This window comes from Macaca fascicularis, chromosome 11 (genome assembly GCF_037993035.2).
Source record: "Macaca fascicularis isolate 582-1 chromosome 11, T2T-MFA8v1.1".
Taxonomy (NCBI): Eukaryota; Metazoa; Chordata; class Mammalia; order Primates; family Cercopithecidae; genus Macaca; species Macaca fascicularis.
The window spans coordinates 117,962,067-117,988,595 of NC_088385.1; the positions used below are offsets into that span (position 1 = coordinate 117,962,067).

General features: G+C 50.4%; 1 protein-coding gene across 11 annotated transcripts in view; it reads left to right on the forward strand.

Moving 5' to 3' along the window:
- Nucleotides 1–26,529, forward strand: part of CUX2 (cut like homeobox 2) — a 322,161-nt gene that overhangs the window by 46,266 nt on the left and 249,366 nt on the right. For 3 of the 11 annotated variants that reach the window (XM_015431531.3, XM_074007808.1, XM_045365937.2), the window contains exon 1: nucleotides 20,362–20,475. The exons of 7 other annotated variants lie outside the window; for them this stretch is intronic. The gene's annotated coding sequence lies outside the window, so the exon portion shown is untranslated. Of the gene's footprint in view, nucleotides 1–20,174; nucleotides 20,242–20,361; nucleotides 20,476–26,529 lie in introns of those variants that run through there. One more of the 11 variants, XM_045365945.3, reaches the window with a different exon arrangement.

Sequence of the window (26,529 nt, forward strand, 5' to 3'; positions counted from 1 at the left end):
GAGGACGCCTCACTTCACAGCTCTCGCTGGTGACAAGCAGGTGCCCACAATCATCTTAATTCAGGCGTGGCACACAGGAATTGCTCGCTGAGAGATGGCAGTGGAAAAATACCCTCTGGTCTAATGTCAGAAGTCCTGGGTTCTAGTCCTGTCATGCCCACTTACTTGCTGTGTGACCTTGATCAAGTCACTTCCGTTCTCTGGGCCTCAATTTCTCATCTGTAAAACGGGGATGATAATAATATCTGGCCTTCTTGTTTCTTGAATGGACTGAGCACTTTCCCACCTCAGGGCCTTTGCACCGGCTGTTCCCTCTGCCCAAGGCAGCCTGCCCTGCTCCTTTGCTCTGTCTGGTGGTCTTTCAGAAGTTACCTTCACAGAGAGGCCTTCTTCGGCCACCCTGCCTAAAATCCCAAAACACACACACACCTACACACACAGCCCTCACTTCCCTTCCCTGCTGTATTTTCTTTCCTCCTTAGCACTTAACATGATTGAACATTTATATTTCACCCATTTACCTTGTTTGCCGATTTCTCCCATTAAAATGTCAGCTCTAGGGCCAGGAGTTGTAATCTCAGCACTTTGGGAAGCCAAGATGGGAGGATTACTTGAGGCAAGGAGTTTGAGAACAGCCTGGACAATGTAGCAAGACCCCATCTCTTTCTCTTTTTAAAAAAAAAAGCCAGACGTGGTACTGTGCACTCATAGTCCTAGCTACTCCAGAGACTGAGGCAGGAGGGTCACTTGAGCCCAGGAGTCTGGGGCTGCAGTGATCATGCCACTGCACTCCAACCTGGGTGACAGAGTGAGACCCTGGCGCTCGAAAAATAAGATAAAAAGAGCAAGGAATTTTGTGTGTTTTGCTTACTACTGTCTTCCTAGCACCTAAAACAGCACTTGGCACAGAGTGGGTGCTCAGTAAATATCTGTTGAAGAAATGAGTGAAATAAGTCAATATAATATAGGCACTTCCTGGTATATAATAAGCCCTCAACAAATATGAGTTATTGTTATTATTACTGATATTCCTGCTATTAAGCTTTCTTGAGCCTCAGTTTCCTCATCTATGAAGTGGAGACGCTGCTGATAATAGCTATGATAGAGTTATTGTGAAGTCAGTGCTGTGAATGTCCGCTCCTAAAACTCTTCAATATGTAGGAGCTCTTATAGCTGTAGGTACAATGAATAATAAGGGCCAGTAGCAGGAGTGTTTCTGGAAAGTGGTGTTTGTGTCCGGGCCCCAGGCCCCAGCCCTCTCCGTGCTGTCACCATTTCTGATTGACTGCTGCAGTGGTGGGAGGATTGATGTTCTTTTGTCCCCTACTGTTGTCCACCCAGAGTGTCCAGGTGAGGTTTACAAACACCCTCCTGGGATTCCAGCTTTCTCAAGGGGTGTCTCAAATTCTTCTACATAAAGTTCACTTTATTTTGTTTTTATTGTTTTTTTAAGTATGGGAAGTTTCTGTTTAGAAGGGGAAGACCAGTGGCTATTTCTTGTCCTAGGGAAATATCCCTAGCACATTGCTCTGTGGATGAAAGCCACTGCCAAGCAGCATATATAGTGTAGTTTCTGTAAATTAAGAAAGCAGAACCTCCTCTGACCAGGGGAATGAGATCTAGTCTCACCCCTAGAGTCAAGGAAGAACCTCACCCAGGACTCTTTTTTTTTTATTTTTTATTTATTTATTTTTTTCAGTCGGAGTGTCACTCTGTCGCCCAGGCTGGAGTGCAGTGGTACGATCTCGGCTCACTGCAAGCTCTGCCTCCCGGGTTCACACCATTCTCCTGCCTCAGCCTCCTGAGTAGCTGGGACCACAGGCGCCCGCCACCACGCCAGCTAATTTTTGTATTTTTAATAGAGACAGAGATTCACTGTGTTAGCTGGGATGGTCTCGATCTCTGGACCTCGTGATCCACCCGCCTCAGTCTCCCAGAGTGCTGGGATTACAGACGTGAGTCACCGCGCCCGGCCCTCACCCAGGACTCTTAATTGCAAACAACAGAAACCGACTCAGCCCCCACCAAGACTCATGTAAGGAGGGGCTTCTCCACCCATAGGAAGGAGATTCTGATTCTGAGTGGCCATAAAGCATGACAGATGTTCATGACAATTGGGAGGGGTTAGGAGGGGGTGAGGAGGGGACCCCCAAATGAGAATAAGGGGTGATTTCTGGATGCAGTGGGAATTGGTGCTGCGGCGGTGACCAGCCTCTGTCCACTGTGTAGCCTGAGATAGGGCAGAAGATGAGCAGGTGCTGTTCTGTTCCCCTTGAACCTTTTAGTGTCTTCCACGAGCTTCTGCCTGCTGGTGACTGCATCTCTGTTTTTTTCCAAAACTGTAAGACCACTTTGCCTGAGAGAGGGCAGGCCAGAAGTATTGAGGCCATAACCCCCGGGGTGCAGCCCTCCCATCTCAGAAGTTGGCGTATAAATGCCCTGGCTCCCTTACCCCTGAGAGGAATGATGCAGACGCCTGTTTTGCTCTTCCTTGGGGTGGTGGAGATTATAGGCAATTTTCGTGTTTGGCTTTCTTAAGGAGGATTTTAGGTTTTCAGCACGCAGAATGTATTATTTTGCTGTTTTAAATCAACCTTCTACAAAAGGACAGGAATGTCCCTGGGAAGGCTGGGGATGTCTGTTTGGGGACAGCAGGTGTTTTGAGGCATCTCTGTGTTGTATCTGCTCATGTTGTGGACAGAGCAATTCCACCTTCTTCATCCAGCAGAGATGAGCGGGAGAGAGTGCGAGAGAAGGGAGAAAGTGGAAAATCACAATATATTGGAAGGAATATGATATTTGTAAAGGAATTAGAGTCGGTCCAAATAAAAGGCTGGCGGCCTGCATTGGTTTGATTCCAGGAGTTTTCTGAATTTGCAACTTTAGTGGGAAGAGGGATTTGAATTAATTTCACACCTCTTGAATGCCTACTGTGTGCCAAGGGCCATGCTGGGCAAGTGTCCGAAAATGTCTGAGAAAATCAACAAACAGGTCGGACTGGAGTGGCAGGTCGCCCCGGGATATTAAAGCCCAGGGTGTAGGGACAGAGGAAAGAGAGTGGTTAGACCAACCAGGGAGCTGGGAGAGAGGACACAGCTTTGAAACCAGCCCTGAAACCTGGAAGACTCATCGGGAGGTGGAGGAGGCAGGTGCCCTAGAGCAGAGCATGAGCAAAAGCTCGGAGAGGGGAAGGCGTGGCCACACCCTGGGGGCCCTGAGCAGGCCGATTTGGCTCGTCTGGGAAGGGTGGGCAATGTGGAAGTTAGGCTGGCAGATTGCAGGAGCCTGGGTGTCAGAAGAGGGGTTGCTGGGTACCTTGGTGGGCCATGGGGAGCCATGGAGGACATTTGAGCAGGAGGGGGATGTGTTCCGAGCTGTGTTAGAAAATCTTCTATCACAGAGTTTCTCGACTCCACACTGTTGACATTGGGGGCTGTTTCGTGGTAGGGGCTGCCCTGTGCCTTGTAGGGTGCTTAGCAGCCTTTCTAGCCACTGCCTTCTAAGTGGCAGTTGCCTCCCCTGCTACGTTGTACCAACCAAAAATGTCTCCAGATATTGCTGAATGTCCACTGGGGGTCATGATCACCCTCAGCCAAAAACCATGGTACCAGCTTAGGAGAGAGATGAGCAGGGTGACCAGCCAGAGAGCAACCACCAACCGGGTGACCATCGAGGTCACCAAGAACTGGGGCAGGACAGGGGAAAGATAGTGTGGGTGTGAGAGGCCTTCCAGAAAAAGGATTAGAAGGCCAGGGATTAGCAGGCCAAGAAGACCATGAAGGAGACAGATGTTGGAGCCTGGGACCGGGGTCCAAGGTCCAGGGCCTGATGGGTTGATGGGACCAGGGACAGATGGGAAGGGAAGAGGAGTCCTTTGGGGTGAGTGGAGCAGGAGGACCCCAGAGTCAATGCATCTTGGGATACCATCCAGGGCTCAACATAAAATGGGTCTGTGGTGATGGGGTGGGTGTTGCCGAATGAATGAATGAATGAATGAGCCAGATATAAGTCACTTAGGCAAAAGAGGACTGAGGTTTAGGAGGGAGTTAAGAGGCTGCTTTCTGTGTTGTTTAGTGAGAACTTGCTATGTCTCGAATTCCATGGAGAATACAGCCCAGTGGAGGGGACGCCCACCAAGCAAACTCACAGGTAATAGAAGATGACAGGTGGCGCTGAGAGCTCTGAGAGGGAAGCACGGGAGTTTGTAGTCATGAACCTTGGGACTGGCAGGGAGATTGGGAGAAAGGCCAGGCAACTGGTCAGGGGCTGCCATCCACAGGGCAGCCTGCTTTTGACCCAGAGAATATGATTGTTCAAGGTCACTTTGATGGGGGAAGAACAACAAACCAGCCCTTAGCAGATAGGGCAGTGAGAGTAGACAGCAGGGCCATCTTATCGAGTTCCAGGGTGGGAGTAGTCGGGAAGGGCTTCCCTGAGGAGGTGAACACTGGAGCCGAGGACGGAAGGATGAATAGAAGTGTGCATGGGGAAGTGTGAGGGAACAGCATATGCAGAGGCATCACGGCTGTGCTTGTCAGAGACCAGAGGCAGATAGAGCCCTGACTTGTCGTACACCTTACAAATAGATACGATTCTTCTCCTGGCCTACAGCGGTGAAGACTGAATCAGCAGGAGTGGAGTGGTTAGTGGGGCCTGGGCTGGTGGGCATTCTCTGAGCTCTGAGACATAAAGGATTTCAGCGCCTGCCCTTTCCTCCCATTCCTGCCCAAGTACCATCTGTTTCCAGGGGAGGAGGTGGAGGGACCCCAGATATCCCCTGTCCCCTGCTTTAGCAGTTGGCAACCTATGAATATTTAGAAAGTGTGATTTTCAGTTCCTCAGTGCACCGCTGGAGAAAGCAAACTTTAACTTTGTCCTCTTTTGTTCTTCTTTGTTTTTTCAAGGCCAATTTAAAAAGAATCTTTTTTTTTTTTTTTTTTTTTCCCCTAGAACAAGCCACTGGCTATTACGGAAATAGTAAACAGGAATCAGGGCCGGGGCATAAGTGGCCTGTTTTAATTAGAACATTAAAGTATTTTAACGCTTACACTTTATATTTCTGCGAACTTGATTATATAGCATTTTAAATACCTGTGAACGTTTTAAGGACTCACAGCGATGAATTATTTGCAGGTTCACAGGAAACTTCTATTTTAAAAGCAAAATGGTATGAGAGTGGCTGTGAAAGCTTTGCGGCAGTGACAGCGCTGTATAATGAGAGGCCACCTGGCGGGTGGGCTGGCAGACAGGCCACTGTACCTGCTGTCATTTGGGCTCCGAGGTGCCCACCTTCTGGAGAGGCTGCTGCGGGGTGCAGGGGATTGGAGTAACCTCAGCCCCTCTTCTCCCATTCTTCCTCTTCTCACCACAATGGAGCCACATGGACCTTCTCATCATTCTTTTATTATCTTGGTATTTATTGAGCATCTACTATGTGCCAGGCATTGTTCCATGCACTGTGACAGAGCAGGCAACATTCACTGCCGCTGTGGAGCTGACCTTCTAGTCTGGGGAGACAGGTGGCAAAGAAAAAAAAATAAATGAACATCACGATGATAAAAATGGTGAAGGAAAGGAAAGTAGGATAGAGGATGGGGATGGAGGTGCTGTGGTGTGCTGGAGTTGGCTCGTACTGGCTCCTGAGAGCTGACTGTGTGTGTCTCTCCCAGCCCCTCATTCAGTGACATTCCATGGGCAGCTTGAAATCAGCCAAGGTGGAAGTATTTACCCCATGGAAATTGGCAGATGCCACAAATCAGGGCTTACTCCTCAGAGAGCCCGTTGTAACCATTTACAAGCATGCATCTGAGCAGGTCATGTGGAGATCTGGGGGAGGGTTGGGAAGGGTGTTCCAGGCATTCCCTGATGTGGGAATGTGTTCAGAAGGGTTGAGGAACATCCTGGAAACCAGTGGGGATGGGATGAGTGAGTGAAGGGGAGAGTGGAAGGAGATAAGGTCAAAGGAATTCTGTAAATACTTTTGGCCTCTGAAATCCTCTAATCAGTTTACTTGTGCCTCCAGAACTTTGCACATGCTGTCCCTCTGCCCAGAATGCTCTTTCCCTGGCTGATTCCTTCGGTTCCCGTCTCCTCTAGAGAAGTGTTCCGGGACCATTTTGGCCACAGCACATCTTTCCCCTTTATTCTTATATCAGCACTACTTGGTTCCCTTCCCAGCATTTGTTTCCAGTTGTAATTGGGTATTGGGTTGTTTCTTTGAGTTTGGAATCTGTCTCCCTCATTGGAGTGTAAGTTCAGAAAGACCTCATCCCCTGCCATCTCCCCACCTTCTAGCAAGGGCTTACACAGGGCAGATACTTGACATGTTGTTGTTACATCAGTGAATGCTGGTGGAGAGACTTTTCTGTACTTATTATTGGTTTGGGAAATGCCCTGAATGGTGTGAGATCAGGGATCCGGAGCAGATGTAGCTGATGGAGAAGCTAGAGGCTCCTACCTTGTGCCAGGCCTGATCCAGGAGCATACTTCCTGGTTCCTTCTAGTTAACTTTGAAGCAACACAGTGGCAGTATGTAATTACCCCCACCAGCTACCAACCTGTCAGCAAGAAAGAGCATGCTGTCTGCTCCTGCTAAAGACATTGGCCACTTCAGCGGATAAATATTTCTATTATATCATGGTAGTATCACAGAGCAATAGATGTGAGTTCAGAACTTAAGATGAAGATTGTGTCACTGATGGAGAAAGTACTTAGTTCACAGGCAACTGGAACTGTGTAGCCTGGGGTGCATCAAAGAAGGAAACATTTTCATCAAAAGAATCAGGTTTGGCTGACCTGATTATTTCTTTTTCTAATGATGAGAGCTTAGAACATATTGATTGAGGTGATCAGCATTTAGGCCTTTCATAGGTAATGAGGAACTGTCCAATTTATCTTAGAAACAATTGCTATCCAGTGTCTTTACTGAGGTGTGCAGTGCCTGTGAGAGAAAGACACTTAACATCACAGACCTGGGTGTAGAACTGGGTGCAGACAGGGAGAGGAAGAAGGCTCCTCTTTTAGGACATCAAATTGACTCTATCTCCAAAGGTTTAAATCCTGGCTCTGCCATTCCCAGCCATATACCCTTTGACCACTTGTTTAGCATCCTGGAACCTCAGTTTCCTCTTCTTTAAAATGGGGCTGATGGAGCAGTTATCTCAGGGAATGATTTTTGGTTTATGAGGATTAAAAGTGATGAGGCACAGCTGGGTGCAGTGGTGCATTCCTGGTGTCCCAGCTACTTGGGAGGCTGAGGCAAGAGGATCACTTGAGCCTAGGAGTTCAAAGCTAGCCTGAGCAACATAGCGGCGAAACCCCCATCACTAAAAAAAAATGATGACATGTGTAAAAATCTGAGAATGGTGCCAAACATGGCACTCAAGAAATGTTACCCATTGCTATTCAAACTGTCAAGTGATATACTTTTTACAGCCTATGAAATGGGAATGGACATCGTAAGTTATTCTACCATAACAAGGGACTTACTAAAGAAAATGCTGTGGGCTGGGCACAGTGGCTTACACCTGCAAGCCCAGCATTCTGGGAGGCCGAGGCAGGCGGATCACTTGAGGTCGGAGTTCGTGACCAGCCTGGCCAACATGGTGAAACCCTGTCTCTACCAAAAATACAAAAAAAAAAAAAAAAAAAAAAAAAAAAAATTAGCCGGGCATGGTGGCGGGCACCTGTAATCCCAGCTACTTGGGAGGCTGAGACAGGAAAATTGCTTGAACCTGGGAGCCGGAGGTTACAGTAAGCCAAGATCACACCATTGCACTCCAGTCTGGGCAACAGAGTGGGACTCTATCTCAAAAAAAAAAAAAAAAAAAAAAAAAGAGGGAAAGAAAGAAAGAAAATGCTATGAAGAAGAAGTCACTTTTCTAGCCTGCTACTGGTGGCTTCATCTTGATGCCATGCATGTTTAACTAGCAGGTAATACTGTTCCTTGAGAAAACACACCCTAGTGCTTTGCACTTAACCTGGCTCACTGGAGCAGCTACTAATCTGATCATTAATCAGAGAATGCTTTTCATTTCTGTGTGTGGCTATAGAGTCAACTTAGCCATAAGTTGTTTGTTCAGTCATTTTGTTTTGTATCATCCAAGAGGACAGAAGCTTTGTCTGCCTTTGTGTGCTATCTCCTCAGTGCCTAAAACAGCCCCTGCACATAGTAGGTTGTGATGGATATCTGTTGAATGAATGAAATTATATGCCCTTAGGGGTTTAAAAATGAAGGACTATATCCTAGGGCACTGAAAACTGAAGTTTACCCCAAAACCTGCACACAAATGTTCTCAGCAGCTTTATTCATGAGTAGCCAAAAAGTGGGAACACCCCAGATGTCCTTCACCAGGCCAGTGGTTCAACTGTGGCACCCCCACACCATGGAGCACTACTCAGCAATGAAAAGGAACGAGCTATTAATACGCTAATGACCTGGATAAAGCTTGAGGGAATCGTGCGGAGGGAAAAAAGGCCATTTCAAAAGGGATTACATACTGAAGGATTCCACTTACGTAGCATTCCTGAAAAGACAAGTTTGGGGAACAGGGAATGGAGTGGGAACGGGGCCAGGGAGGAAAATAGGCATGCTTATCAAAGGGCAGCATGAAGGCCTGGGGGTGATGAAATGCTCTGTAGCTTGACTGTATCAGTGTCAGTATCCTGGTCCTGCTCTGTGTTGTAAATTGTGACCCTTGGGGGAAATTGGATGAAAGGGGCAAGAGATCGCCCTGTATTCTTTCTCAAACTCCTGACCTCAAGCAATCCTCCCTTCTCGGCCTCCCAAAGCACTGGGATTCCAGGCGTGGGAGTCACCACGCCCGGCCTCTCTGTATTCTTTCTGCCTGTGAATCGACAATTATCTCAAAATGAAAAGTTCAATTAAAAAAAAAAGTAAAGGACTGAAAGCACTTCATTAATTATTCAAAATGCAGCGGGCTGAATCCCTATGATGTGACGCTTTAACTCGAGTCTTCGTAGCAGCCCTGTGGAGTAGATGGAGATGTCACCATTTTTCAGAGAAGGAAAAGGCTCAGAGAATTTAAGGGACTTGTCTGAAGACACACAGCTGGCAAATGGTAGAGATGGGACGCACACCTGGGAGTGTCAGGCCCTGAGCCCTTAGTACTTTCCTCTAGACGTGCAACTCTGAGTGCCTGTGGTTTGAGCAATGAGCTGAGCCATGAAGCTCACCTGTCATGCATGGACATGAGAGGTCCGACCGGGCAGCTGGGTGCCGGGGTACACCCCTCTGATGAGGCTGACAGCTCTGCAGTGGGGAGAGGTGGCGGAGAGTCACCTTGGGTTTCCCACCTGCCTGCTCCTGAGTGACCTGCTGACCTCAGGAGTTATGACCTCCTTCCCACTCCACTTCCTTTGCCTTATCCAGGGGCGGTGGTGTGCAGTGTTGGGTGGTGTTATGACATTTTACAGGTGGGGAGACTGAGGCACGGGGCAAAGCGACCTGCAGGATATTCCAAGTGGAGATACAGTCTTCCCCAGCTCCTGCATCCTGTGGTAATGATCAGTCACTTTGCTTTGTCCTGTGCAGTTGCTGTTCTCAGAGCATCTTCTGCCCAGTGACAGTGATCAAGGGCACCAGCCCTGGAGGCCAAGGCCAGCAGTGCTGGCATCGAGTCTTTGCTCTGTAGATCACCAAACTGTGGCCTTAGGCAACTGATTTCTCTTCAAGCCTCAGTTTCCCCATCTGAGAAATGGGGGGAGTAATGGGGATTAAATAAGAAAACATATTCGATAACACACTGTAGGGGACAAAAAATGCTGGCAGCATCTGAGGCCTGTAATTTGGAATCCCGGTCTGTCTGCCCTGAGGCCCAGGGCTCTGAGCTGAGAGGAGCAAAGCCTCCCCCTGAATTACCCTCCCTGATGTTACCCCTCCAGGCCCTGCAGTGCTCTCCTGGACCCAAGTTCTGCTTGGAGGTTGGTTTCCTGAGCAGGGCAGCATGTGCTGCAATAGGGGCCACCCAGAGGGCCTGGAAAGCCCTCTGCAGGAGGCAGCATCGAAGCTGAGAGCTGAAAGATGACTGGGCATTCCTAGGTTAATGGGAGGAAGTAGAGGGAAAGGCATTCCAGAGAGAGGGAACAGCAGGTACAAAGGCTCAGAGGTCAGAGAGTGCGGGTGCTTTTGGGGAACTGTAACCAGAGCATTCATGCTTGAGCATTAAACAGGCAAAAAACAGAACCTAGTCACTATGGCCCTGTGTCTCCTCTTCGGTTAAAACAGCACAAAGCAGGCTGGAGGCCTTTCAGGGGGTTCATGGGCAGATAAGGAGTTTGGACTACACTTTGAGGGTGATGGGAGCCATGGAGGGTTTGGGGCAGAGGAGTGATGCAGGTGGGCTTCATGTGAGGAAGGTGCCTCTGGCCATCATGTGGAGTGGAGGGGAGCAGAGGTGAGCTCCAAGCAGAGGCAGGGAGGCCAGGGAGGAGGCAGCTGCAGCATCTTGGTGAGCAATCCCTGGTCCTGGAGCAGAGTTGTGGGAATGGGCTTGGATAGGAGTGACCAGTTAGGGACATTTGTCAGTGCCAAGCTGACGGAGCTCTCTGTGGGGCCAGATGAGGGAGCATCTCAGGTGAGCAAGGTTTCTGTTTTGGGTTCTGGGCTGGCCCGAAAGGGGCAATCCCTTTACCTCTTCTTTGTTTTTGAAGTGGAATCTCTAGCTCTGGAGTGCGGTGGCATGATCTCGGCTCACTGCAATCTCCGCCTCCTGGGTTCAAGCGATTCTCCTGCCTCAGCCTCCTGAGTAGGTGGGATTACAGGCATGCGCCACCATGCCTGGCTAATTTTTTGTATTTTTAGTAGAGACGGGGTTTCACCATGTTGGCCAGGCTGGTCTCAAACTCCTGGCCTCAAGTGATTCACCCTCCTCAGCTTCCCAAAGTGTTGAGACCACAGGTGTGAGCCACCGTGCCTGGCCTGTGATCAGTTTACTACTCTATTCTTTGATCTCTGTAAAACAGGTGATTTGCACCTCCCCATCTCTCGGCATCCTTTTTCTGGGTGAGGGTCAAATGATATCCTCCGTGAGCCCACGCCTTGCAGTGAACTGCGAAAACATCCCAAACCTCACCCAGAGGCCCCTGGTGTTAGAGATACAAGCTCCATTATTTTGTCCAGTGGTTTTTCAAATGTGCCACCAGCCCATCAGCTGAACAGAGATGCCACTTCTCTCTCTCTCTCTCTCTCTTTTTTTTAATTGTAAAAACCGGTTTGAGGTCTCCTCATCTCAGGAGAGGCACTGAGAAACAATGCCATCACCAAACAGCAGGTTCTAAGCAAGCACAAGCCAGCATTGATGGAGCACCTACTGTGTGCCGAGGCTCCCTGTGTGTTTCTCCTTGATCTTCGGGGTTAAGGCCACGGGGGAGTGAAATCTGACAGAGTGAGTCTGTGCCCGGCTGCGCCGCGTCCTCACTACATGGGATCTTGAGCCAGGAACTTCAGTCACTCTCGGCCTCAGTTTGCACATCTGTGTGCATATCCATGTAAGGGGTCACTCATTGGACTCACCCAAAAGGTGGCTGAAGGAGTCAGTGTTCCCACTCCAGCCAGGGCCAGGCGAGCAGGCGCCGTGGACTGGATAAAAGACTGTCTTGGACTTGGCCCCAGGAGGTTGGCCTCGTTGTTCCTGTTTGCGGAGGGAAGTGAGATCCGCAACCCCAAAGCTGCCAGGTGGTTTTCCTGACTCAGCCGTGCCCTTTTCACAAAGGCCTGGAGAAGACACAGCTGGGGTCACCATTGGCTGAGGTCAAGTACAACCAGGCAGCCTTCACCCTTCCCTGTGCAGACCCCTAAGAACAGAGATCAGGGCATGCAGGGGTGCAGTATTGGGCTACCTTATCCCGGTTGCCCAACTGATGGGACCCACCTCAGTTTTTCACCCCACTCAGCCTGGAACCTTCCCAAAGCCCAGATAATTGTCACCTGGGGTTCTATGCACTTTTTATAGAAGAACACTGTATTCCTTTCTGAGGACCCTTGGAACAAATTACCACCAACTAAAGGGACTTAAAACAGTAGAAATGTGTCCTCTCATGGTTCTGGAGCCAGAAGTCCAAGATCAAGGTGTCTGCAGGGCTGTGCTCCCTCTCCAGACTCCAGAAGAGAGTCCTTCCTCACCTCCCCCAGCTTCTGGTGGCTGCCAGCCCTGCCTGGCACTCCCTGGCTTGTGGCCACATCACTCCGATCGTGCCTCTGTCGCCACATGACTGTCTTATCTTTGCACCTGTCTCTCCTTATAAGGACGAGGGTCGCTAGATTTAGGGCCCACCCTAATCCGATATGCTCTCATCTTAACATAACTGATTAAATCCACCCGCCTTGGCCTCCCAAAGCGCTGGGACCGCAGGCATAGCCACTGCACCCGGCCAAGCTCCAACAGATTTAAGTTTCTTTCTGACCTTATCTTATTTCCAAATAAGGTCGCATTCTGAGGTTCAAGATGTGAATTTTAGGGGACCACAATTCAACCGAATACCAGCATCTTTAGAAAACGTTGAGAGCAAGGGTGTCCTTTTCACGCTGACCTTTGTTAGGAGTTCTGTAGGGAAGAAGAGAGAAGGTGTGGGAATGGCTCCCCCATCTGCAGGCAGGAAGAAGGGCTCCAGATGTTAGTCCCAGATGTGTCTCTGAATGAAACACTGAGACTTGAAGTCTTGGCTGCAAACGGGGCTGTGTGGTCAGGCAGGAGGAGCAGAGGCTTCTGAGCAGGCTGAGCTGAGGTCTAGGCTATTGGCCTTTCCCGACAGCTTGCCTTTCCCAGAGCCTCAATTTTCATCTCTGTAAATTGGGCATAATAATAGTACCTTCCCAATGAGGCTGTTGGGAAGACATCACTATGGGTTTTAATGCTAGACACTGACTAGTCCAAGGTCTCATTATTTGGACAAAGAATCTGGGACTAGAAGAGGGAGCCGTAAGCAAAAGTGACAGGCCTGGAATCAGGGCTGGATCTGCTGCCTCCAAGAACAGTGTTCCTTTCTCACATCCAGTCCTGGTCCTGCCAGCAATTGGCTAGGAGGGTCTAATACCTTTAATAATAAAGCGGGCAAATAGGAATGGCAGAGGCTAATCTTTGCAGTGACTCTGTGAGGAAGGGACAGCTGTAATCCATATTTATTTTCCAGATAAGCGAACCAAAGCTCTGGCAGATTTTTTTTTTTTTTTTTTTTTTTTTTTTTTTTTTTGAGAAAGGGTCTCGCTATGTCACCCAGGCTGGAGTGCAGTGGCCCCATCATGGCTTACTATAGCCTCTGCCTCCCAGGCTCAAATGATCCTCCCCACTTCAGCCTCCCCAGTAGCTGGGACCACAGGTGCCTGCCAACAAGCTCAGCTAATTTTTGTATTTTTTGTAGAGACAAGTTTTCGCCATATTGCCCAGGCTGATCTCGAATTCCTGGGCTCAAGAGATCTACCTGCCTTGGCCTCCCAAAGTGCTGGGACTGCAGGCGTGAGCTACTGTACCTGGCCAGGCTCCAACAGATTTAAGTTTCCTGCCCAAGGCCATGCAGTGGGAACGTAGTAGAGCTGAGATTCAAATGCAGGTACATCTGCCTCCACATCTCCCTTCCTCAGGCTCCCCTGTACCTCAGTTTCCCCATCTGGGAAACGACACCTGTTTCAGGTTTCCAGCTTAGATGACCCCCACTGCAGCAGAACTGTGCTGAGTGTTACATAAACCCCGGCTCACCAAGGAGGGTGTCCTAGCTTTTGCATCTCCTGCCCCTCACACCATGGTGACTTGAGATTTTTACACAGATGAGAACTGTGTGTGGGGCGGTGAGCAAGTGAGTGCGTGTATTTGCAACAAATATTTTATAATAGACAAGCCTCGTCTGCCACTTCTAAAAGTAGTGGGAAAAAAAACCCACTTTGAGAAAGTAAAAATAACCCAACGCCTGAGTCACTGAAGTCACTGAACTCAGCCGGAACTGGCTGCTCCCAGCTGAACTGACTGCTTCAGCTCACCCGGGGCAGCAGGGCTGGGGCCAGAAATTTGAGGGGGGCGATGAACACCTGAGCTTTTAGGGGGAAGTCCTAGTGGTTAGTTTGTGGGTGAAGTGCCTGTCGCTCTTCTTTTTATTTTAAGCTGCAGGATGAAATGGCTCCCTGAAAGCCTCTATCTTCTTTTTCTTTTAAAAGTGACTTGACAATTGATAATTTTGCCCTGGCGACGGACACCTTAGAGCTTTTATTTCTTGGAGGCCAAACATTGATGTTGTGTGAAATGGGAGCTTGGCTGAGTCTTTGTGCGGATCTCAAGCTTCCTGAAAAATTTATTTACTGTGACTGTGATCCGCAGGAGCCAATTGATGTTTATCTATAGTCGTTCGCGCCAGCAAGGAGGGGAAAAATGCATAACTGCACTTTCTTCGGAAGCCTTTCGAGGCTGTTTAAATAAGTATCTAATAGTGAACTTTCAATAGCAGACAGGCAGTTTGATGGACAGAGGACAGTGTATTAACCATAAGCAGGCTTAATCTTTCCCCCACGTTTTAGAGGAAGCTTTATAACCTTCTGGCAGAGGAATTCATGAGAACCAGGTATTTGAAGCTAAGCAAAAATTATCCTGGCCGTTCCCGTGGCGGAATCGATCTCTCCGAGAGCCGCATGAAGGAGGGGAACAGAGCCTGCGGCTGGGCCCAGTGTGAGCAGCCCTGGCCACCTCATTGTGGCGGAAGGGCAGGAGAAGTGGACGGGGACCAGGAGCGGGCAGAGGGAGGCAAAGATCGTGCTGGGAGCCTGGTTTTCCTGCCAGGTAAGTAACTTCTGCTATTACCTTAGCTTGGGGACTGGGGTCAGAGACCTGTGTCTTCCCCCTGTGCCCCAGTTGCAACAGCGCCTAGCCTTTGGCAGCATCTACCTTTTTTCTTCGAGACAGGGTCTTACTCAGTTTCCCAGGCTAAGAGCAGTGGTGCAATCCCAGCTCACTGCAGCCTCAACCCCTTAGGCTCAAGGCATCCTCCCACCTCAGCCTCCCCAGTATCTGGGACTACAGGTGTGTGCCACCATGTCTGGCTAATTTTTTGGGGCTGGGGGGAGATGGAGGTCTCACCGTTTGCCCAGGCTGGTCTCCTACTCCTGGGCTCAAGTGATCTTTCCATCTCAGTCTCCCAAAGTGCTGAGATGACAGGCCTGAGCCACCGCAGCTGGTGCATCCACCTTTTAAGCAATAGAAGTGATTTATGTGATACTGTTCAATGCATGTCTGTCTTGCTCATTGGGCCGGAAGTTTTGTGCCGCCTGGAGGCTGTCTTATTTAACCAGGGAGGCTCTCTTGATCTCTGGAAGAAGGTAGACTGGCTTGGTTACGGAATTGTCCCCTGGCCCGCTACCTGGCTGTCATCACCTTGGGAGTAATGCAGCCTTCAGTGTCTGTCTCCCCCTGTTTAGAGGGTCAGCTGCAAGCACCCAGGGACTTCACCTCAGTCTGCCTAGCACCAGATACCCCACAGCATCTCTTACACTGTTTGCTGAATGACTAGCCATGTGTTTTCCTGGGGTGGGAACGGCTGTGGTTAAGAGCATGAGGGTGGTCGGACACAGTGGCTCATGCCTGTAATCCTAGAACTTTGGGAGACAGAGGCAGTCTTGAGCTCAGGGGTTCAAGGCCAGCCTGGGCAACATGGTAAAACCCCGTCTCTACAAAAAATACAATAATTAGCTAGGTGAGGTGGCGCACGCCTGTAGTCCCAGCTACTCGGGAGGCTGAGATGGGAGGATCACCTGAGCCCAGGAGGTTGAGACTGTAGTGAGCTGTGATTGTACCACTGCACTCCAGCCTGGGCAACAGAGTGAGACCCTATCTCAAAAAAAAAAAAAAAAAAAAAGGATGAAGGTTAGATACTCTTGGTATCAAATTCCTGTCTGTTCCCACTGTGTGTTCTTAGGCAAGTGGCCTGCCTTCTCTGAGTCTTTATTTCCTGGTCTAATGAGGTAAGGAGGGAAATGACTTCACCATTTTAAGTCTCAGTTTCCTCATTTGTAAAGTAAGCGTAGCATCCCCTCCTTGAGGTCTGCAGTGAGGGGTGGATGAGAGGGTGTGGGTGGAGGACTCAGTGTGTGAGTTATAGCTGTTCCTATTAAAATTGTGTTGATCAATATTACCATTACTACCATCACTACTTTTTCTCTCCATGAAATAAGGGAAACTCACAGCCTCCATTTTGTCTGCTTCGGACATTGTCACCCCTTTCAATGTCTCAAAGCCAGAATGGAGGAACATGCTGGGTGCCATGTAGGGTCAGGAAATGCTGGGCCCGGAGTGAGTCCCTGCAGATGGTGGTTGCTCTCATGCATCTGCTCCATGCAGGAGCCGTGAGCTGTCCCTGAAGCCGAGCCGCCTTGTGCAAGTCTGAGCCTCCTCGAGCGAGGGCTCAGAGGCTGACAGGGTCAGTAGTGATGCTGGGACAAGAGGGAGCGCCAGGGGCTCAACCAGTGACTCGTGGATGAGTAATAGTTCCAGGATTAAGTGTGCCACTGAGCCCCCCATCAGCAGGGAGAACCAAGAGCTGCCTGGTGCTCGGAGCAGTGATCATCACCAGAGCCTGCTCCGAATTCTTGCAACAGCCCAGAGGGTACAAAATGGAGCCCTCTGGTGGGGGTGAGGGGGAATCAGACCATGGAGGTCTCAAGTTCCTTACCTGCCTGGACTGAGGTTCTTTGTCTGCCTCGGGCTGTTCTATCCCCCTACCCCTCACATCCTTTCTTGCTATCCCAGAAACCAATTGGGTTTACCCAAATTATCATCCCCATGGCCACCACAGAGCAGAGTGGGAGGCCAGGCCCTGTGCTGGGTACTCCCCATGTGGAATCTCGGGAGCTTTTATCACTTATACCCATTTTCCAGAAGAGGAAACTGAGGCTCACAGAGGCAAAGTCACTTGCCTGAGGCCCCATAGCCTTCCCATTGTCCTGTCCCTCTTCTCTGATGCTTCACATCCCTGCTTCCCAGCTCAGCAGTGCCTCCAGCCTCCTCTTTCCCTCCAGAAAGCAAGGCCAGCTCAGCCACAGGTTGGGTTTGTGAGTGGAGCTGGAATTGTTCAGGAGATCTGGCTTGAAGAAGATGGTGGGCTGTAATCCCAGCACTTTGGGAGGCCGAGGTAGGTGGATCACTTGAGGTGAGGAGTTAGAGACCAACCTGGGCAGCATGGTGAAACTCCATCTCTACTAAAAATACAAAAATTAGCCGGGCATGGTGGCGGGCACCTGTAATCCCAGCTACTTGGAAGTCTGAGGCAGAGAATTGCTTGAACCCGGGAGGTGGAGGTTGCAGTGAGTCAAGATCATACCACTGTACTCCAGCCTGGGCAACAAAGCAGGGCTCTGTCTTAAAAAAAAAAAAAAAAAAAAAGAAGAAGAAGAAGAAGTTGGGGGGCAGCTAAGATCTTGGCTTCAGAGGGTGAGTCCCTGTTGTCAAGATAAAAAGTATTAAATCCTAAAAGCAGAGCCTTGCCAACGCCTCAGACAGAGCCCAGCACCCCCAAAAGTTCTGCACTGGGCATCCTTCCTGTTCCCTTCTTATGCTTCTGATGGGAGCTCTGCTCCAGATACACCCAGGAAGGTGACATGAGACCCTCAAATGAGTGTGCGTCACCTAAGACCACCAGGTGTGGCCTTGGAGTGAAAATCCACGTTGTTCTGGGCTCAGGTACTCAGATGCCTGTCTTGGGGTGATGAACCCCATCTTCCTGTTCAGTTTTGGGGAGTGTTTTGGGAAATGACACATTGCTCACCTGCTTGTCCCCAAGCCCTCCGTCTCCAGAGAGCAGCGCGGGGAGTGGGAGGAAGCAGAGGAGCCAGGGTCGGTCCTTTTGGCTTTATGTATTAGCAACGAACTAATATGAGAGTTTAGAGCAAGGCACCAGCAGCAGAGGGAGCCTAAAATGATGTTAATCGCAGCAGCAATAATTAATACATATTCATGTGCCTACCCTGGGCCAGATCTGGGGAGCTCCTAGATAACTAAAATAGGCTTCTTCTCTCAGGGGGGTCACTGAGGTGAGAAGACCACCCGTGACTGCACGAGATGACATTTTCCCACAGCAGCGAGTCCTGCTCGGCAAGCGAGGCACTCAGAGTCAGGAGCCAGGGAGGATCTGCAAAGAGACTGCAGCGAGCAGGCAGGGGATCGGGATGGCTATTTTGTACCTGGGGGACAGCACTGGGCACCCAGAACAGCGTGGGTATTGGCACAGAGAACCCGCGCTCCGGGGCATGTGAGTCATTTTGCTGGGATAGAGGTGAGCTTGGAGTGGTCCGTGGGTGTCGGATCAGACAAGGCCCTGAGGCCACTGCATGGAGTTTGGACTTTTCCCCAAGGCTCAGAGTAAGGATTTGGGGTGTTTAATTCTAAAAGCTACAGGAAGCCATTGAAGGGCATAAGCTGGGGACAGTAGTGACAGGATCTACTTACCTTTTGCAAAGAAGTCTCAGGCCACCATAAAGAGGAGGGTTGTGGGGGTAAGAACAGAGTCAGGGGCTGGGCACAGTGGCTTACACCTATAATACCAACACTTGGGAGGCCTTGGCAAGTGGATCACTTGAGGTCAGGAGTTCGAGACTAGGCTGGACAACATGGCAAAACCCCGTCTCTACTAAAAATATAAAAGCTAGTGGGGCGTGGTGGCGCATGCCTGTAATCCCAGCTGCTCTGGAGGCTGAGGCAGGCAAATCACTTGAACCTGGGAGGTGGAGGTTACAGTGAGCCAAAATCATGCCACCGCACTCCAGCCTGGGTGACAGAGCGAGACTTCATCTCAAAAAAAAAAAAAAAAATGAGTGGGAGAGACAGGGAGGAGCTGCAGTCATCAGCCTTGGCACCAGGTCTTCCCGGGTGTGGGCCAGCAAGGGACCTTTCAAAGTAGATTTGTATCTCTGGAGGGAGGCCACCGAGGCTGCTGTGAGCTGCCTTGCCGGCATTTTTCCTTTCCATCCCATATCTTGATGCTCGGGGACTGCGGAGGCCCAGTTGACAATATGGTGACATGTTAACGTGGGGAATGGCCAGAAGGGACCTATGCCCCCAGCCCCACAGCAGCTCGGACAGGAGCAGGGAGCTGATGTCACCTGCCTCTCTCTAGCAGGGACTCACTTTGGTCTCCTGTTTCCCTTTCTCTTTGTGAGTTCAGAGGAGGAAGACAGTAAGCCACGCTGTAGGGACTTGGCCTCGGCTGGCACAAGCTGCGTATTCATTTATTCACGCAGTTAGCAGCCGCCCGTGGGGCTCACGCCTGGTGCAGGGGAAAGGGGGAGCACCGCAGACTGCCTTCTTCCCTCGGGGAGTCCCCAGACGGGGATGGCCAGAAGTGCAGCACGTAGAACCCGCCTGAGAAGAGCTGTCCCTGAGTAGGAGCCAGGAGGCCTCTGGAGTGAGGATAGGTGCTCAATATAGCCTGGAAGGCCAAGGAAGCCTCCTGGAGGAGGCCGCATACATCATATGCTCAGTGAAGGCAGGAACTGGGTTGCCCCGTTCAACACAGGATCCCAAATGCTCAGCAGTGTGGAAGGAAGTGATTTGGAAGCTCAGACCTGAAGGGCGACTAGGTCCGGCCCCAGCAGAGGTGGAGGAAATGGCCTGGCCAAAGGCTCGGAGGTGGGCTTTGTGCAAATCAGTGTTCAGAGTGCCTGGGACCTCCAGTAGATCAGGGCGTGGCAAGCGCTGAGGCTGGAGGCCAGAGGCAGTGCTGCATTTTGGGGTCTAGGCCTCTGAGCTCATAAAAATAGCTCGCGGCTTCCTTCAACTGTTACGTGGTTTCTCTTCTTCCTTCATTCCTTGCCAACCCCGGAAAGCCAGGTTGGGTCACTGCTGGGAGGTATGGGGTGAGACTCGGGTTTGCAGGCAGGTCAAGTTGTGGGGAAGTGGGGGTGGCCCCCTATTTGTTGGGGGCAGACCTGCCATTTGAAAACCACCTTCCTCATGTGTAGCTCTCACATGGGAGAACAGGATTGGACCTGCAGGGATCCTGGCTAGGGTGAGACAGAGTCTCAGGGGAAGTTGGGGGATGTCTCTGCCAGATTTGGGGCTCCCAGTGTCTCTGATCACCTATCGAGTTTATCGGACGCCAAAACTGGGACCCGCACGGATGGTGTAAAATCAGACCCAGGCAGCCTGGTCAGTGCCCATCATGCAGAGTGACCCTCTGTCCCCTCCATGCCCAGCGAGGCCGATGGGCAGCTAGGAGGCGAGGTACCGTCTGGCTCGATCGAGAGCCAAAGAGGTAATGCTAATGTCTTTTAAAATTAGAATGAAAATGTTTATTGCAGAGCAGAACCTGCGTCAGCTCAGAGTCCTGTGGGAAGGGAACGGCTTTATCACAGCCTTTCGCTTTTATTTTTGCACATTCGCTTTTTATTTGCCGGTGGTGCTGCTGACGGGCCCTCAGAGCAGGGCTGTGTCTGGACACTTCTGGGAGCCTTGGACGGCTCCGGAGAGGAGGCAGGAGCTGCCCAGGGTGAGTGTGAGGACGCGTGGAGGGTTGAGAGGACTTGGGGGATGTGAGAGCAGGAGCCTGTGACTGTGTGTATGTGTGTGTGTGTGTCCTTGTGTCTGTGTGTGTCCTTGTGCCCCTTTGTGTGTCCAGCCCGATGTAAGCGTGGCCTGTGTGGCTCTCCATGTGTCTTTCTCTGTGTGTGTGGTGGCTGTGAGAGCCGTCCATGCGTGAGATTGAGTGTGGATCTCTGCCTATCTCTGTGTGTGCACTCATGAGTTGTGTGTGGGTCTGTGTGTCTTCGGAGGTGGCCATGGGTGTGGCTGGGTGTGGGTCTTGGCCCTCTGTGTCTTCTGTTTGTGTGGATGTGTGTATCTTAAGGAGACACGTGGGTGTGTGACTGGTGGGTCTGTGTGGGCGCAGACACCCATGTGTGCAAGTCAGAGGGGTATGCGTGGTGTGTAAGCATGAGTGTCCACACACAAGTGTGTGAATTGTATGCATTTGAACATGTGAGCTTGCATGGAGGAGGGTGTCACGTGGCAGAGTGAGTTGTGTGCATGTATTTTGCATGTGTGTGCTACATATGAGAGCGTGTGAACTGAGCCCACGTTGCACAGGAGGGTGTGAGCAGTGCTCATGTGCTGGACACCTGTGTGAGTATGTATGTGAACACATGTTGCATGTGAGCACATGTGTGGGGCACTTCTATCTTTCTTGGGGGCCCCCCCAACAGAGCCCTCCCTAGGCAGCACAGCCTGCCACCAAGGAGGTCACTGTAGACTCCCAGCCTCTTGCCTCAGCCCCAGCTCCAGTCAGAGCCTGGAAAACCCTCCCCAGTCCCTCTGAGGGCTGTGGCCGTTTTTAACCCACCCTTTTCCAACCAAGATGGTTTTGTCAAGAATTGCCTTCTGTAGCTTGGGCTATAAAAACAATGGGTGTTTTGTTTTTGGAAGGGGTGTTGCTTTCTAAATATCAAAGGATTCTGTGACACGAATGCGCTTTTTCAAGGTGCACTCACCCCTCGTGATGAGGACCCCTGGGTGACAGTGGGTCAGTCTGGCCTCGGGGGGGGGCGCTGGTGCCCCAGGATTGGTTTCTGGGATGTACCTTCCAGGAAGGCTGCCCCGAGCTGGTTGGTAAGGGACTCTGGCCACAGCCCTGGAGATTGTCAGGGTCCCCCAGATGGCCACACCACAGCAGCCCTGCACCCTGCCACCTGCAGGGTGTGACCCCCTACAGCCGCTTCTCCAGGCTAGAAAACCCATGCCTTGCAGGGAACCTGGTGGCTTTCGGGCTTCTCCACAAAGCCACAGAGCCAGAGGAACCTCCTTTTGATCTCTGTCCCTGTCCGGTTCACTGTCCCTTCACTGGGATTTGTCATGTTGTGGTATCGCCCTCTGCAGATCTGGGTGGCTGGGTGGGTGAGTGGGTAGGGGGAGTCACATCTTACAAAATAGAAACCAGGTACTCTGCAGAATAAAAGATGGTCGTGCCAGTGCCAGATGCGTATCTGGAGCCTGGCTTCGAATGCCGTGTGGCCTCGGGCATGTTGCTGAGCTTCGCTGAGCTTTAGTCTTCCCACCTGTAAAATGAGAGTCATAACAGTGCCAGGCTCAGGGCTGTCTCTTACTTGCTCCCTTGGGGTCTTTCTGGAACATGGCAGACTTCCGTGGCTCAGATTGATTCAGTGTGTCCTAGCTATGTGTGATATCAGGCAGGTCACTTTATCTGTGCCTCAGTTTCCTTACCTGCAAAATCGGGCTAAATACAGTACTGACTACCTGGGGATGTTGTGAGAGTTAAATTTCTTACTTTACATAAAAGGTTATGGTAAGTACTATAGAGCAGGAGCTATTATTGTTATTTCTGGAACGCCTGAACTCAGATTAAAACATCCCATTGGCACACAATATCCTCTTTTTTTAAAATCACACGATGTGTAACCCACTCTTTCTGCAGCCTTGCCCACTGTGTGCTGCTGTCAGGCAGCTGCTGTGTGCGAGGCATCTGGCTGGGCATGCCCGAGGCATCGTGGTGTGGGTTATGGGGTGGGTGTCCTGCGTGGGTGGGCCGCGCCAAATGCTGTGCCTGTCTGTCCTCCAGCGCTCTGGCGAGGCAGGCAGGGACTCAGGTTAAATCACCCCGGGCAGCAGCCAGGGGTGGGAGCCAGCCGGCAAGGAAGCCACCTGGCAGCTCTCCCTCCGAGGGCGGATCTAGCAAGCTCAGGCTTGTGGTGGCTGTGGGCACCCGAGACTGTTTTGTGCACTTGTCCAAAGCCGACTGACATCTGAGCATTGGTGGCAGACAGCTGAGAGGAGAGTGGCATGAGATTTCTCTTGAGCCTGGCACCACACTGTGCCCTGAGCCCACCCCACCTTAAACCATTAATCACGGACCTTAAATCATTAAACCTTAAATCACGGACATGTTGATGATGAAATACCCAGGCTCGCTCAGTGAGGCCCTCTGCCTGGGCCAGGCCGTGTGCTGAAACAGCTTGCGTGTATGATCTCATCTAGTCTTCGTAGAAACCCCTTAAAGTAAATCCTTATTCCTATTTTATGGGGAGAAAGCTGAGGCTTGGAGACATTTTGGAGTCTTCCAAATCTGTGTAGAAGTCCTAGTTCTTACAGTTGCTGAGTGACCTCAGGGCAGCTCCTTAACCTCTCTGAGCCTCTGTTTACCCACTTGGTAGCAGGCAGCAAAGGTTCAGTGAGACAGTGTAGCTAAAACATTTAGCTTGGCAGTTTGCATAGTAAGTGATCCAAAAAAAAAAAAGCTGTTATTGTTATTACTATTGTTACTATTTTATCTTTTTGCAAGGTGATATTCCTTGCCGGTTTAACGGGGATACCAACAAGATTTGAAGTGGATGCCTTGATGTCTACAGAAAGGGGTTTTTTTTTTAAGGAGAAAACCCTTTATTTTTATTATTATTAGCAACAGATAAGTTTGTAAGTTTCCTGCCTAGAGGGGACACTCCTCTTACCTTGACGGTCTTATTGGATGGGGGTAAAGCTTCTTCTGTTTCATGGATTTTTGCCTCTGGACCCAGACCTCACTCATTTGGATGCTTTGAGCAAAAGGTCTGGTGTATAGTAGATGCTCAATCAATGCTTGTTTGATGGGTGGACGAGCGGTGTACCATGCTCACTGTGGCTAACAGGTGATTGGGTTCAGGAACGACCTGGCAGTTTCCCATGAACAGGGCGCCTGATGGAAGCATCATCCCTTTGCAGAGTTGTTGCTGGGTGCTGGGAACATCCCTTGGAGTCAGTCACTTAACTGTGAGTGTGATGGCCAGAGATAAAGGAGCTGGCAGGAAACTGAGGTGCTATCTCTCAACTCGAAGACCAGGGAATGGGTTAGAGGCAGTGAATATGACCTTGACAGACAGGTGTACATCAACTGGGAGGGAAACTTCATTCATTCATTCATTCATTCATTCATTCTATGAACATTTCTGTGCTCAGTGCTGGGATGCAAGGAGATTCTCTGTTGGGGCCAAGTGAAAGAAGAGAACTGGTTGATGCATGAATCTCAAATAGACTTTTCAGGGACTTTGTCACACTTGGGGATGATTTGGGGCCACTGTCTACTATAACAGGCAGAACTCTTAAGGTTCTATCTGAGAGAAACTTATTTGGAGTCCACTTAAACAAAAGAAGATTTTTATTGACTCATGTGACCTGAAAGGGTAAGGTGTCTCGCTTCAGGCATGACTGTATCCAGCTGCTCAAATGATGTTATCTCATCCTACTCAGATCCTGGCTCAGCTTTTCCCCTGTATGGGTGGGCTTTGTTCTGAGCCAGGATTCTCCCCGGCTAGCTCTGTTTCACCACCTTGGCAACTCCCAGGGAAAGAAAGCAGCTCTTTCCTAGGCTTTAGCAAATGTCCCGGGATTCCTCCTGATTAGACCAACTTGGATCCATGCATTTGCCCGAGCTGTTCTGACCACCTGGAATGTCTGTCTTCTACCTAACCCTAACCTATTTGTGCTTTGAGTCCTGCCTCAGCGCCACGGCTACTATTAAGTGCCTCTTCTCTTTCTGTATTGTTGTCTGCATTTTCTCTCTCGGGGCACAAACATCTTTTTTATGTCTTCTAATTCCAGCATGTCCTGGCTGCACCAAGTTCATGTTAGGTAGACTAGGGTCTTTCATAGGCCAGAGCTTCCTTTTTCTGCCTTTCTTTCTTCCCCCCTTACATAGTATAAAAAACAGTATCCATGTCGAATGCATGCATGGATTTGGGGCGTTAAGGATTTAATCAAGAAGCCAAATCTCAGGATGCCTCATGGGAGGTTTGTGGGCTAACAAAGTCCAAAGAGAAGCCCAGGAATTATCTTCTGAACCCCATCATTTGCAGAGGGTTTCAAAGCCTTGGGAGTCATTCTGGCCAGGTGGGGAGGTGGGAAAAGGGGAAGAGCCTGATTCAGAAGCCAGGCTTCCCTGGTTCCAATCCCAGTTCTTCCCCCTTCTGGCTGTGTGACACAGGGCAAGTTGCTTTACCTCTCTGTGGCTCTGGTTCCTCATCTACAAAATGAGATTATTCACACAATATGTTGAAGGAAAGGACCTGGCACGCAATGTGGACTGCTGGCCATTATCTTTATTGCTGGGTTGTTCTCAGAGCTGCCAGGCCAGAAGAGGGGTTATAAAGTCCGTTCCTGGTTACCAGAGGAGGTAACAGCAGCCCGTTGAGCTTCAGAGACACCTTGCAAGTTCATGGAACACCAAGAGTCACATTGGCCCCACCTGGTGACCTTGACTCCTTTCGGGGCCACCGGGGCTCGCAGCCCGCTGTGGCCATCAGAGAATGTGCATGCTTCTTTTGAAGAAAGGATAGGGGCAGGGAGGGGACCCCGTGGCTCCCATATTGGATGAATGGGGCGTGAGTCGGTGGTTCTACCTGAAACACTCTGTTTCCCCCAGCCAGGTTTTCCCAGCTGCGCCTTGTAACCTGTTCTCCTCTAACGAGCGGTCCTTGGCTGATCTGTCCAGGGACCTGGGCTCATCGCTATCCCCAGAATTGTCTCAGGGGCCACATTGAGGATCAGGGCCCTGCTCTGGGGAGGGCCACTGCCTCGTTCCCTGGGCCGGTGTGTGACCTTCACTGGTGCAAAGATGTATGGCCTGGCTCTCCCCAGGCAGTCTTATTTATCTCTGCCTCTTCAGAAATATTTGGGGGTGATTAAAAGGAAATATTCTTTTAACAGTAATGAAATGGGGTTTGGGGGTTTTGGAATGATCAGCCGTGGCCTCGGGGGCCTGATGCTGGTTGATTTGATCACTGAGTTGATAGGCAATGGCTATTGATTTTCCGCCTCCTCCCAGGAAGGGGCTGACGGAAGAGGTGACTCAGCAAAGGGGAGATGTTTTGAAATTCAGGAGAGTGCTAGTGTGGGAAGCTGGAAAGCTGTGTGTGTGTGCGCGCGTGAGTGTGCGTGTGTGCGTGTGCGCGTGTGTGTGCGCGCGTGTGCGCGCGTGCGTGCGAGTGTGTGTGTGCGTGCGTGTGTGAGTGTGCATGCGTGTGTTCTCTCTGCCTCTCCAGGGCCTATACCGCACACCCCCTGGGAGATGGGGACTGTAGATTGCTTTCTCTCCAGCTGCCTTTCCCAGGAGTATCAGGAGAAGAGCTGGGACTTTGGAGCCACAAAGACCTGGGTTTGAAGCCTGCATCTGTCACTTCCCAGCTAAGTGGTAACCTTGTGCAAGTGGCTTCACCTCTCTGTGACTCAGTTTCCTCATCAGTAAACTGGGTGAACAGTAATACCTGCTGCATGGCTGTTCAGAGCATTAATTGAGAATTTCTCTAATGGCAATTCATGGCAGCTCCGATTTCACTGATGATATTAATAATGAGTCTTTTTTTTTTTCTTTGAGACAGGGTCCCTCTCTGTTGCCCAGGCTGGAGTGCAGTGGCATGATCATAGCTCACCGCAGCCTTGACCTCCTGGGCTTCAGTGATACTCCCATCTCACTCAGCCTCTTGAGTAGCTGAGACTACAGGCATGTGCCACCACACCGGCTAATATTTTTATTTTTAGTAGACATGGGGTCTTGCTGGGTAGC